At 44.5% G+C, this 13,799-nt stretch overlaps 1 pseudogene across 1 annotated transcript; it reads right to left on the reverse strand.

Moving 5' to 3' along the window:
- Positions 1 to 12,961: 12,961 nt before the first annotated feature.
- On the reverse strand, positions 12,962 to 13,461 carry LOC308533522 (eukaryotic translation initiation factor 1-like; annotated as a pseudogene). The gene has a single exon. The product of its transcript is annotated as a eukaryotic translation initiation factor 1-like (transcript).
- Positions 13,462 to 13,799: the final 338 nt, after the last annotated feature.

Below are 13,799 nucleotides of genomic sequence, written 5' to 3' on the forward strand. Positions count from 1 at the left end.
AAAGAAAGAAGAAAGAAGAGATGATGTTCTGGTGCTTACAGTTAAATGGGAAATTTTTCCTATGCAACTATTCAAATAAGCATTACCAAAGTCCATGAAACACTGACACAGATGCTGGTGACTGCACCCTGGAAAGCCTAACTGGATCAGAGACCACTGTAAAGAGCCAATAGCCTACAAGGAGCTGATGACAGCTGTAAATAAGCCTGAAGTCATGTATCAACCTGCCCAAGGAGACTTTCCATATAGTCATAGCTGCTGTAATGCATTACGAGGCTTTAAACACATCAAATGCGTATTGGTCAGGAAATAAGCCTGGTAGTTAGGTATTTTTGTTTATGTTCAACATAACGTGTGTCTGTGTTTTTCAACTCGGTTAAGGTCATAGTGTTTTTCTATTATAAAACTGCTATTAGGAGAAAGAAAGATCAGCGTCCACCATACAGTGTGTTTTTAATGTAGGAGCAATCAGCAGATGTGGGGTCCATTTTGTTGTGGTTTGTTTTTCAAAGATCATTTTAAAAATTCAGATTGGATTTGTGCTGGTACTATTTCAAATCAAGGAAGCAAATTGGTGATATCATTTTACTTGTAGTTTGCTGCTTCTTAGAATAGATGATGTTTAAATAGAATGCAATATACAGTGAAGGGTAATCGTCCATTTAGCTTTACAGTTCTATCAGCAAAATGCCAGCGGAGAAGGAATATCTTGTTCTCTTTGAATTGTGTTTTTGCAATCTGAGATTCAAGTTCAGGTTTCTTGAGGCACCCCTGGGCATTGAATCTGAATTAATTACTGTGTCCAATTTCCTCCACCTAGTCCCTAAGACAAGTGCAAACAAGCCAGCAATGGTTCCCCTCATGACCACTAGAGGTTATATCAAAGGAAAGTTTGAAGTTGTAGAATGTTCTACTGGTAAGAATTTATCCATTGAGGAAGAACAAAGGGAAAATCAGGTTGGCACGAATTGGAAGCTATTGGATACACTCAATATCTTCTAGTTGAATTCACACCTTTCAGGTATGGATTAAAACACATCACAAAGAGCTTTGTTATTATAATTGAAGGAGGTGGTTTCTTTCTTCCCTCCTTCCCTTCTTTCTTCCTTTCTCTCTTTCTTTTTGTATTCTAAGAGAAATTAGCTGGATACTTAATTCGGAAGACAGACCTCATGTCAGGTTGCATGTGTGATAGTTGGGGTTGCCACCCATTCCTATGGGGAAAGTGATTCTTTATGACAGGCCTGAGAATTGTCCTCCTTAAAGAATGACTCATGAAAACAAAAAGCAGATCTAGACTTTTTTGAAGCTGTTTTTGAAAAGACTGGTACCAATGTTCACATTATCTTATTTCCTGTGATATCTTATTCCCAATAAATAATGAGTGTATTAACAACTCATTATTATGATAAAAAGGAATTTCATCATTTTTTCCTCTAAAAGCAGACACTTGCTCTTGGATTGTCTTTCTGTCTTGGCTGTGATTCTCTATAAAATCTATTGATGAAGCACTTCCTAGGCTGATCCTAGGGGAAGCGAAACAGAATACCTTTTCTTATTCTCATTATTAGAAACACTAAAGAAGAATCCCCTCCTCTTTAATTCAAAATTTTGGGCAGAAATTTGAGAATGACTTTGAAAATCACCGATGAGGTGAAGAGAATGCCATACCGAGTTTAATTTTTGTATAAGGGAGTATTTTAAAAATAATGTGTTACTATTAATAACAACAAATAAAGCAATAAAAGCCAACTACTGGCAGTGGGGAAGCCGGGCCCTGAAAGCACGTCTCTGGGTAGTGCCCTATTCTGACACAAAACATTGTATCTGTCAGTTGTGAGTTAATACTTATGATCCCCCAGCCCCAAATTAGAACAGATTCAAGATGGTTTCTATACTAACACAATCCTCACTTACATTCCAATGTTACTTTCTTGAATCAGAGAGAAAGTTTTAGGCTTTGGGCTAATATTCTGGGGGGTTGTGGCCAATCTCAGATACACCTATTGTTATGGGGTGAATTGTGTTCCCCCAAAAAGATCTGGTGAAGTTTTAACCTCCAGTACCCTCAGAATGTGACCTTATTTGGAAATGATCCTTACTGATGTAATTAGTTAAATGAGGGTAGGCCCCTAATCTGACTCGTGTCCTCATATAAAAAAGAATGCCATGTGAAAAGACAGACACACACAAGAAAGAAGACAGCCAAGTAAGGACAGAGATAGAGACTGGCATTGGCTGCCACAAGCCAAGGAATGCCTGGCGCCACCAGAAGCCAGGGGGAGGCTAGGAAGCAGCTCTGGAGGGAGCATGGCCCTGATGACACCTTGTCCTCAACTTTTGGCTTCCAGAACTGTGAGGCAGTACACTTCTGTTGTTTTAACCTATCCAATCTGTGGTACCTTCTAACAGCAGCCCTGGGACACCAATCAACCTATGGAGGTGTGCCGTGCCTGGGTGAGTGTCATTAAGTATCATGTTCGAGATACCATTTCTGCAGAAAGAAAATGGAAAGAGAAAAACGATTTCCCCCCCCAAAGCTATATAGATGTTTGGGGTTGCTGACTATGAAGTTTTGTGAATGGCTAGATACCTGAAAAGTTCATCCTCAAGTTCCCTAATGTTCCCTGAAGGCCCTGCTGTCTCCACCCTTATAATCCATGTCTTGATAAGGTTGTTTAGATGGCATACATGACCAGGGTGACCAAGGCACTCAGGCAGTGACCAAGGGCCTGAGCCAGGAGTCTGCTTCTAAAAATTGCTCCCAGAAAATCAAGATTGGATCATGATAGGGCAAATGATCCTTGCTTTAGGTCTGGCTTAAGGATTCTCAGTTGGTTCTGCTATGGGGTTAAAGTCGAAAGGCCTGTGGTGACTGATGCTGACTGCTGAGGGCTGGGCTGTGCTGAGAAGGATTCTGGTGTTGTGCCTGCATCAGAATCCTTGATGGATGGACTCTTACTAGTGAACTCACACAGTGTATGGAAATGGGGAATGCTGAGCCTTGGCCTTGGATTTGCTGACTCTGGGCCTCCTATAGGCTAAAATCAGTAAGTGATGGCAGATTGAGAGTTACCTTTTCATAACCAAGTAATCCAAGATGTATAGCAGTTAGTTTATAATTTACATCCCAAGAGTTCTGGTGTAGGAAAGATTCACAACCCTCAACAGTCACCTGGTTGGCTTGTAACACTCAGAGTCTGGGAGAAAGGCCTTTCTCTAGCTGAACAATTGAGGTGATTTTAGTAAAAGAACTATTTGCAAAGATGTTGGCAGGATTTAGAGAGAGCAACAAAATGTGTGGCTTACTTTAGGCAGCTCAGAGCAGGGAGCCCTGTCTACACTTCAGGGGAAGGGAGCAGTTACCAAAGCTGGGAGAGAGCTGTGTGAACCAGCCTCCTGAGAGGCGCTGTGCATTCAGGAGAGGCTTACAGGCCAAACAAAACCAGGGAAATGAACACCAAGCTTCGCTCTCCTCCTTCACTTCATCTCCTGTTAGTGACTCGCTTTGGGTGAACCCAACCAGAAGCAGGAAGGCTGGGGAGTCCAAGGATACAGTCAGCCTTTGGGGGCACTGAGCAGAGAGTGGGCACGTGGAAGGGCACCTCGCAGCAAATGGGAACTAACCAGTACAGACATCTTTTAGTTAAGAACATTTTGATTGCAAGTGACAAACCCTATCCTAATCTAACAGGCAAAAAGGGGATTTACTGGAAGTCTCAATGGCAAGTGCATGAGTTCATCTAAACCTCAGAAAAACTTAACTGGACAACACATAAGCATTGGCATCTTGGGTTCTCATCTCTGCTTTTTTCTCTATTTAGTTTTATTCTCTTAAATCATTTTCATCCATGGGCTTCTATCTTTATACCTTCAATACCAAAGGGAGGCTAAATCCAGTGTGAAATATCTCAGGACTGAAGGTGGTAGGGGAGGTTTGGAGAGCTAGAGTTATCAGGAAAGGTCTCAGGAGAGGAAAGAGAGAAAGGAATGAGTTAGAAATGGCTTGAAGGAGGAATGGAGGTGCCATTATCTCAGATCAAACTGAGGAGGGAAAGAATGGACGGGGGATGGGGGAGGCGAACAGGGAAACTTTTCTGGGTGTTGGAATGCTTTACTTCCTAATTTGGGAGGTGGTTACATGGGTGTGTGTATATTATATGTATCCTATATAATAAAGATGTAATATGCAAATGGTTGTTACACCGTGAAGTGTAATGACCGACCGAGTAATGACCGGATCACAAATCAGCAGGAGGGTGGGGCAGTGAGCTACAAGTGGGCAGGGGAGAGCTACAGGAGGGGGCGGGGCATCAAGCTATGGGGCGGGGGTGGGGGGGTGGGAGGGAGATACAGGAGGGCAGGACAGCAGGGGGAGAACTACTGGAGGGTGGCAGTGAGCTACTGGCGAGCTACTGGTGTACGGATTTGTGCGCAGGGTTATTAGTATATACATATATGTACTAATTGGGATGTGTACTTTTCTACACATTTGTTAGACTTCAATAAAAAAAAATTGTCTTGAAAGAATGTCAGGTCTTTAAGCCTGGCAACAGGGTGCATTGAAAAATGAAGGAAAGAAAAACTTCACAAGTGATAGCTACCATTTATGGAGCCTCTTCATGGAACCAGGCATTTCCCATAATCTCCAATACGCAACTGAACTTGAAAGCCCTGATCTTTAAATGAGGAAGCCTTCTGAGAGGGTAATTAATCCAAGGACAAAGCTGGGAAGTGGTGGAGCAGGGATCTGAACCTGTTCGCTTGCTCATTCCTCACGAAGATTTCTATTAGGCCCAATATGTGCCAGACCCTGCAATGAACAAGTCAAAGTTTCTGGCCTCAAGTTCTAGTGGGGGAGACAAGCAGCAAACAAGTAGCATTGTGATAAATCAATGAAAGGAATGACAAAAAAAGGAAAGAAAGATCTCAGGACTGGTTTGAGTCTCACATCTGCTGACTTCTAACAAGCCAGCTGTGCGGGCGCTGGGATTGGCCCACCCCTCTAGGTCCATGTGCGTGGAGTGGAGGGAGGAAGAGCTCCCCAAGGAAAAGGCACCAATCCCAGGAAAAGGGAAGGGTCCTGGGCAGAAAGAGAATAGGTGTCTACCACAGGGAGAACACAGGAGCAGAGATGAGGACGAGGAAATCAAAGAGGGGGAGGGGCATTCTGCTGTGTTTCCCATGATAGGAGCTTTGGCTGCGACTTTGGAGAAAGGGCAGGTTGGGCTTTACCTAGAAGCTGTGATTTTTGCTCAAATTATTCTTCCTACCTCTATGGCAGATACCTTCCTGACTACCTTTAAGGTAGACAAAAAGGGTGAAATTCTCAGCCTGTGTCTGACCCAAGATTGGCTTTCCCCTTGGCTCATCATGGCTCCATGCAGATTGTGGCCCAGGCCTGCCAGTTCATTTGCTCTTCCTGTCATGTTGGCCAACTCCTGTCCATGCATCTCCATCTGTCACGATCCTACTCATCATCCAAGACCCTGCTCAGATCTCACCATCTCCACCAAAGCATCCCTGCTCCCACCTGCAGGAAGGAAGCTTTCTGTTCCCAATTCTTCTGTTACTATCAGAGAGCTATTTAAATATTCATCAAGGTCAGCTTTCCATCAGACTTCTTTATCTATGTCAGCCTCCTTCACCTGACAGTAGATCCTAAAGGGAGGGGGCCATGCCTTCTGTGCACACCCTCACACCTCACGCCCACACCCCTATACCCCCACAGGTCCTGTGTATGTTCTAATGGCCAAAAGAACCCTGGAGCAGTGGGAAGGAATGGGGGTTTGACTCCTGTCTCGTGCCCTTCTCTTCCACTTTACATTCCTCCAGTTGCTTTTTGCTTCCCCATTTTTTGGTTATAAATATGGTCACATTGGGATATATTTAAGATGAGAGTTTGGCTTTCTCTCTCTCTCTCTTTCTCTCTTCTTTCTTTCCTCCCTCCCTCCCTCCCTCCTTCTCCCTTCCTCCCTTCCTTCTTCCCTCCCTTTCTCTCTCCTTCCTTCCTTCCTCCCTCCCTCCCTCCCTCCCTCTCTCCCTCCCTCCCTCCCTCTCTCCCTCCCTGCCTCTCTTTTTCTCTCTCTTTCTTTCTTTCTTCCTTTCTTTTCTTTCAGTTTGGCTTTTAAAAGCATGCAACCAAAACACTGACTCCTAACTCTACCATGGTCAAACATGTGACTTTATTTCCTTTTAGAAACTGATGTGGCTCATAAATGGCAGGGTTGAACTCTTTTAGAGAATGATATTTGCATAGGAATATTTGGAAAAGTATTGATTATTAAGCCATTTGGTCAAATTTGCAAAGGCAGGAAACATCATTTGCCTATCTAGGGGGAGAGAGCATGATCAGACCTCTGCAGCTATTGCTACATTAGAACGCTTTTGTTCAGAGACATTTTACTTTCACGTTGGTTTACACTTGACTGTTAAGAAACAGAAGTAAAACTGTTCAGAATGTTGACTGAGGCTCAATGGGCTTTCTTTCCTTTTTTTCTGGTGTTAACCACAGGTGTCTTTAACTGTTCAGAGCCTTTCTAAGTGACCCTTTCAGTTTCTATAGCTACTACTTTGTGGACTAAAGTTCAACAGTTTGTGGGTTGGACATTTTGACTTGGTAACACCTAAGCACATTATGAAAAAAAAATCCCACAAAAAACCAATGCAACTTAACATCCTTGTGAAGATAACTGCTGAAATCCAAGTACACAAAAACTCTTGAGTTTTATGACTACTAGTTACTAGCACATCTGTGTCAGGCCATAGTAACCAATTAAATAAAATGTAGCTTCTAGTTATTAAATAAAGTCATACTTAAAAAATTTATCAGAAGAGGTAAAGGAGAGGACTTAAACGTTTCTATTATGTCTAGGATGTCAAACAAGCAACCACACCTCTCTCGCCTTCCTCCACCAAACTAAAGAAGGAGAAATAAAAATAGGAAGGAAGAACATCTTTAATTTAGCCAAATAAACTAGAAACCGTTAACATTACTCCTTTTTTGGATATAAACCCCATCATGGCATTTTACTGAATCCATACTTCTATACTCATCACTGTAATTTTTCTAGAGGTAAAACAGAACAACAAATATGATGATGTTCAAGGGAGGTTAGGAAAGAGGACATTTAGCATTTCTAGCTTCTATAGTAGAAGATGGCAAGGGAATAAAGAAAGTTAGAAATGACAGCTGGGTTACCCAACTAGGTAAGAGAAGGGCTTGGGCACGGGCAAGGAGTGGAATATATAGGATATGCTGGAGGAAGGGCAAATAGATGACATCTCACTGGGGCAGAGGTTAGGTGAGAATCCTACCTAATAAAAGAGAAACATGGTAATTAGCGTACGTCCGCTACCCTTCCCATTGGCTAATCAGGGCGATATGCAAATTAACTGCCAGCCAAGATGGTGGCCGGCAGCCAGGCAGCTTGAAACTAACATGAGGCTTGCTTGCTTCAGTGACGGAGGAAACCAACGTTCCCCGCCTGCCTTGCCGGCCTCTGAGCTTGCAGTTTGAAACATAGTTACAAATATAGAAGCTAAACAAAACCCCAGAAACCTGCTTTCAGCCAGCCGGGATCTCAGAGCTGGAGTTGATACAGTGTTTCAATTATAGAACACAAACAAAGCAGATACCTGCTTTCAGCAGCAGAGGCCTCAGAGCTGGAGTCAGAGCTAAAGCTGGCCCAGAATAAAAAAAAAAAGAAAAAAAGGAGCAGTTGGGAGCTTCAGTCACCCGCCAGCCTGAAAACAGCCCTCAGCCCCTCACCCAGATTGGCCAGGCACCCCAGGGGGAACCCCCACCCTGAAGGGTGTGTGACCAGCTGCAAACAGCCATAATCCCCTCATCCAGGCTGGCCAGGCACCCCAGTGGGGACCCCCACCCTGATCAAGGACACCCTTCAGGGCAAACCAGCCGGCCCCCACCCGTGCACCAGGCCTCTATCCTATATAGTAAAAGGGTAACATGCCTCCCAGCACCAGGATCAGTGGAGCGGCGAGGCCTCCCGGCACCAGGATCAGCGTGACAGGGGGCAGTGCCCAAACCGCCTGATCGCCCTGCGGCTCTGTGTGTGACAGGGGGCGGGGCCACAACCTCCCTATCTGCCCTGCTCTGTTCGTGACAGGGGAAGGTGCCCCAACCCCCTGATCAGCCCTGCTCTGTGCCTGATAGAGGGGAGCTCCCCAAACCCCTGATCGGCCCTGCTCTGTGTGTGACAGGGTGTGGCGCCCCCGCCCCCCCCCCCCCCATGGGCCCTGCTCTGTGTGTGATGGGGTAGAGCCATAACCTCCCCATCGGCCCTGCCCTGAGTGTGAGAGTGGCGGCGCCCCAACCCCCTGATCGGCCCTGCTCTGTGGGTGATAGAGGGCGGCGCCCCAACTCCCCTATCGGCCCTACTCTGTGAGTGACAGGGGGAGCTCCCCAACCCCCTGATTGATCCTGCTCTGTGCGTGACAGGGTACAGAGCCCCAACTCCCCTGATGTGCCCAGCTCTGTGCGTGACAGGGGGCAGCGCCCCAACCCCATGATGGCCCTGCTCTGTGCGTGACAGGGGGTGGCGCCGCAACCTCCCCACCGACCCTGCCTTGAGTGTGACAGGGGGTGGTGCCCCAATCCCCCAATCGGCCCTACCCTGAGCGTGACTGAGGGTGGCATCACAACCTCCCAATCCGCCCTGCTCTGTGCATGACAGGGGGCGGCGCTCCAACTCCCCAATTGGCCCTGCTCTGAGCCCGACCAGGGGCTGCACCTAGGGATTGGGCCTGCCCTCTGCCACCTGGGAGCAGGCCTAAGCCAGCAGGTCGTTATCTCTCAAGGGGTCCCAGACTGCGAGAGGGCACAGGCTGGGCTGAGGGACCCCCCCCAGCACACAAATTTTTGTGCACCGGGCCTCTAGTCTTTAATAATAAAAGTGTAATGTGCTAATTAGAATGGATGACCTTCTGGATGAAGCCGGGGCTACAAGGGAAGCCCGGGTCCTGGGTGCCGGAGAGAAGCCCAAGTCCTGGGTTCCAGATCCCAGAGGGCAGCCGGGAGAAGGAAGGCCTACCCTTTGCACGAATTTCGTGCATTGGGCCTCTAGTTAAGAGATAAGATTAGAGAAACAGCTTGCACCAGGACCTTACCCATCAAATAAAGTAGTCTAGAATTTATCCTTTTAGCAATGGGGACCCACTGGATATTTGCGAGTGGAAAAGTGACATTAAAGCAGCGTTTGAGCACCAATAATCTGGCCAGAACATAGAATGTATTGAAGGAGAAAAGCCTGAGGAGGAGGTAAGACCATGGGTAAGATGACACGAATTGGAATGGTGATTCTCAGTGGTATGGAATAAAAGGTATGATTATGCAGAGATGATAGAGCATGAATGTTCAGGACTTGTTGGCTGATAGAGGGAGCATCAAGGCTGACTTTGCAGCTTTACGCCTGGGTAAGGGGGACATATGTAAAAGAAGTAGGAAACCAAGAAGGGAGCTGGTTTTAGGAACAAGTTGATTAGTTCAAATTTAGATGTGGCATTAGCGGTAGAGGCAGCAGGATGAGCAATGGAAACATGGAACAGGCAGATAACACGCAGCTCACAAGATACTGAACATTAAGAATAACGCCGCCTCTAGTGCTGCTCCCAGAATGTACAGGAAGTGTGATGATGTTTGGCACAGGAAGTGTGATGATGTTTCCTTGAGGAGATTTGATGGATTATTTCAGAGAGAGGCAAGTAATTCTGTCCATAGTCTGTACTTGGCAGAAGGGAAGCCTGGAAACTTTTTGAGATTAGTAGTAATGGCCCTGAAGAAGAAGTGGACATCCCATGGTAAGTAGGATGAAATATCCAAGGATATCCCAAAACCTGGGAGAAGAGAATCCAGGCTGTATGACAGTTGAGACAATTCCCACAACTGCACTCATTAGTGATGTCACCAGTTTCGGAGTGAGAAAGAACCAGATAGTATTCAGAATCATCTGTATACTTGTTTAGTAAACTTCAGGTGTAGTTCTCTTTCTAAAGGGTGCTGTCATCCCAATAGATGCTTTGTCAGGTTCCATAAAGGACCTCTATGTAAACTGTTATAGATTGAAACTAATCTGGGTGTATGGGAACTAATACAGTCAAGATGCTGTGTCAGAACTGACAAAGCCTGGACAGGCACTTTAGAATGCTTCTTTGCCAGGCCTGTGTTGGCTGGATCATGCCTGCTGCTGCAGAGCCGATGCTGCCTGACGCTAGAGTTGAGCTAAGGGTGATTGCCATGCCTAGTCATTCAGCTTGAGGTGGAGAGGATTTGATTTTAAGCATTTTTTAGAATAAATGTGTTCATCAAATTTACTGCATGGAGTAGGATTATGTTTTTACTTTAAAAAGTTATTAACAAGAAAAACTTCTGAATGCCCCCCAAATTAAAATATTCGTTAAAAAATTTTGTTGCTCTGGCTGGGTGGCTCAATTGCTTGGAGCGTCATCCCCTACACCAAAAGGGTTGCGGGTTCAATTCCCAGTCAGGGCACACACCTAGGTTGCGGGTTCTATCCCTGGCTGGGGCATGTACAGGAGGCCATCAGTTGATGGATGTTTCTCTCTCTCTCCCTAAAATCAACTTTTTAAAAAGCGTATCCTAGGTGAGGATAAAAAAATGTCAAAGGGAATAGAAATAAGGTGAACGTAATCATCCTTATAATAGGATGATAGTTTTGTTAAGTCAATGTGAGTATCTGACCTGTTTCCAGGGTTTTCATCTACATACTGGGTTGCCAAGGCAACCAAGAAGCATGCAGTAGGACTTGAACACGTAAACTAATTTTATGAATGTCAGCTACCACATTTCTTTTATCTTGTGTTATACAAAGCCCAGAGCCCAGCAAGCATTTACATTTTACTTTGACTTATATTTTGAATGCTGTTTTCATTTCATAGTAAGGATGGTTATGGATATATCTTATATAGAGTTACAAATGAACTATTTATGTAAAATATGCAAGATGTATGTATGTATCCATGTATGGGGAAGAAACTGTAAGTGTGCCTATTTGTAAAATTTTAATGGGGCAATAGACTCTGAAGAAAAAAGAACCCAAAGAACAGACAATAACAACAACAAACATTTTGATTACCCACATGTGAATTAAAATTAAAGACTTAAGTTTTCTGGATTTTTCTAGAAGCAGCAGTCATGTTTTTAAAAAAGTCCAATTGATATCAGAGATTTGCTGAAATTCCATTGTTTGGGGCTCTGGCACTTTTACAGTAAAGTCCTTGTCATTCAGGGGCATCTGGAGGACAGATGGCTGGGGCAGAGGGCACAGACGTGAGCAACAGCTGACAGTGGCTGGCCAGGAGACCTCCAGGGTCCAGAGGACACAGGTGCTGGAAAGCCCATGGGCCCACTTCAGGTAATCAGTCAGGACCGGGGCAATTCAACCCAGCCACATGCGACAACTCAAACCGTGGTGACCAATGCAATCATCTCTGTCTTCACCTTTTCAACGTGTGGCCTGGGCACAGCAGAACAACTGAGATCTTGTCCTTCGGCCTTGACAAAAATGCTTGAAAACTCTCCACATTAAACTTTGAGCCCTACTGGGAGAGACACGCTGTTTTAGCTCCTTTCTTGCTGCGGGTACCTGCTGCTGTTTACAGAGACCTCTCCCAGCTGACTGAGATGCGTGGCTAGGATTCCGAGCTCATGGTGCCTAAACCGTTTGCCTGGTGGGTCTCTGATTCCCTGACCCCGGGTTTCCTCACCTGATTCTTCCTTTTTCTCCTCCCAGCGTCTGAATTTGTCTGTCGACAAGACCTTGCGGATCCTCTCAGCACTCCCCCATCCCTTTTCCTAGTTGAAGTCCCTATCCTGGCTTCTAAGTCTACCCACATTATACATGAGCATGAAGACCTCAAGGAATGCTAGTCCTCCAACACCGTACACCGACGAATCAAGGCTGGAATAGGTCTGTGATGTTCCCTGTTGCTTGCCTAGCACTTAACAGCGCCCACACATGCCTGACACAGAGTAGACATGAACGAAAGAACAAAAAATTAAAATAAGTTGATAATGTAGTATTTACCCCAAATAGGAAACTTAGAAATAGTTTTAATATGGACTGAAACAAAAAGATGTTTCTATTTAGCCAGCTTATTAAAAATATTTTTAAAATGAAAACGTTTATATATTTATAGTTAATTGAGATTTAAATTCTAAGGGCTTTGCCCTGCCACCTCAATGTCCCTCAAACATACCTGGCCTTACTTCAGGGCTTTCATATTTGCTCTTCTCTCTGCCTGGAATATTCTTTCCTCATTTACTGCATGGCTCACATGTTCTGGAATGTTCTTTTCTTAGTTTCTTGTGTGGCTCATGTGTTCACTTCCTGTATGTCTCTGCTCAAATGTCCACCTGGCAGATCATATACTCATGGGTGCATTTCTGTCTCCTCCCACTAGAATTTGCAAGCTTCATGTGAGAACACCTTTATTTTCTTCACTACCAATCCTCACTCCCTGGAATGGTGCCTGATAGGTGCTCAGTAATATTTCAATGAATGAATGATTGAATGTAGAAACTTAAATATGCACTTCTAAATCTGATGCTTAAAATGATATTTCTCAATCAGTAATTCAGTTCAGCTAGGTAACTGTTATTGTTAGACTACACAAGAAATTATGAAAGGAAATAGCTTTACTTTTTTTTAATTTTATTGCATTTAACAACAAACTAAGCTTATATTTATAAACATTGTGACCCAGGGGTATATTTTCTTCACCTTTATTTACCCTTTTTATCCTCGTTAATCTATTCGAAAATATGTTACTTCTTACTCAGCAATATTTTCTCCGCAGGCTAAATAAGACAGAACATCTGCCTCCTAGATGCATATAATGAATCATAAAAGTACACACCCAGGTCAGGTATAGCAAAAGCAAAGATCTTCAAACACACTAACATTTTTTTTTTTATGGCTCTTTTCAGTTTATTGCATGAAGGAGTTACACTAGTCCAAGTTAAAAGCAGACCCCAAATGGTTACATTATACAAGCTGTGAGGTTTTTAAACTTGTGACAAGGGACAGGAGGGAAATTCTACTCATTGCAAAGAAATCCTCACTTAAGCTTCTGTGAGCCAAAAGCACTTAAAACCCATGAACCTTCAGCTGGTCGTCCTTAGCCAGTCCAATCTCGACGAGGAACTGGCATATGTTCTTGCGCTGGTCACCCTGCAGCTGAATTACTTCTCCATATTCTGGATGCTCAATTACAGTACCATTGCAGGCAAATTTCTTCTTAAAGGCCTTCACTAGTTTCTTTTTATCGTAATCATCAGCGATCCCTTGGACAGTACTTCCTGCCGTTTCTCTGTTGAATTCTTATATGGATATAATCCTCAGTGCCAGCGGGAAGCAGGTCATCACCCTTACTTGCATCAGCAAAGGGATCGAAAGAGTGGAGGTTCTGGATAGCGGACATACGATACGATTCCTTTTCTTTGGTGGAAACGGCCTGCGGAAGGCTGCGCTGGGAGAAGGCAGGCAGGGGGGACGGAGCATCGGGAAGCGAGGGGGGCTCAAGGGGGAGGTAGCTGAGTCCTCGGCGGCGGCTCAGTCACTCCAAACACACTAACATTTAACCTGTAAATGGATCTTTCTAGTGGGCTTTGGACAATCTGATAGCTAAAGTACACTTATGAATTAAGTGTACTAAAGTTTCTAAAGCCACCCACTAATCATTCATGAATAATTCTATTAAAAATAATTTTTTCTCAGAACTAATAGGAAGTCCCAAGCCAACACCATGAGAAAGAATAA

Source organism: Myotis nattereri (assembly GCF_964212035.1).
Source record: "Myotis nattereri genome assembly, chromosome: 17".
In the NCBI taxonomy this organism is placed as follows: domain Eukaryota; kingdom Metazoa; phylum Chordata; class Mammalia; order Chiroptera; family Vespertilionidae; genus Myotis; species Myotis nattereri.